The sequence below is a fragment of the Buceros rhinoceros genome, unplaced genomic scaffold (assembly GCF_000710305.1).
Source record: "Buceros rhinoceros silvestris isolate BGI_N320 unplaced genomic scaffold, ASM71030v1 scaffold27050, whole genome shotgun sequence".
Lineage (NCBI taxonomy): Eukaryota > Metazoa > Chordata > Aves > Bucerotiformes > Bucerotidae > Buceros > Buceros rhinoceros.
In genome coordinates this window covers 110878-111285 of record NW_010388617.1, presented here as the reverse complement: position 1 = coordinate 111285, position 408 = coordinate 110878, and positions in this window count along the sequence as shown.

The following is a 408-nucleotide window of genomic DNA, read 5'->3' as shown; positions in this document are numbered from 1 at the left end:
CGGAGGAGCCCCTGCAGTGGGTGCTGGGGGCGAGGGGCGCTACAGTACCTACCACTGAGCTCCTCACAACCTGCCGCAGGAGGAGGGTAAGGGAATCCCCTCGCAGGCTTCCTCCTTCCGCCTGGCCCTTCCCTGAGCGTCGGTAGTGAAGCATTTATTGCACGGCAACATCTACAGGAGCTGGACTGCGGCATCACGGAGCAAGCCTGGCCGCATGCTGGACGTCCTGGGGGATTTCTGTCACCATCCCTCTGAAGTTCCCACTGCTGGGAGGACACATGGTGTCCCTGGGTCTGCGAGAGGTCTCTGGAAAGGAAACCACCTGCCCTGCGGGGTGGCGGTGCTGCCTGGATCGCTCACGCCCACGGCAGGGGGCAGGGGCCGGGCTTTCTCTGCAGCCCCCCGCCT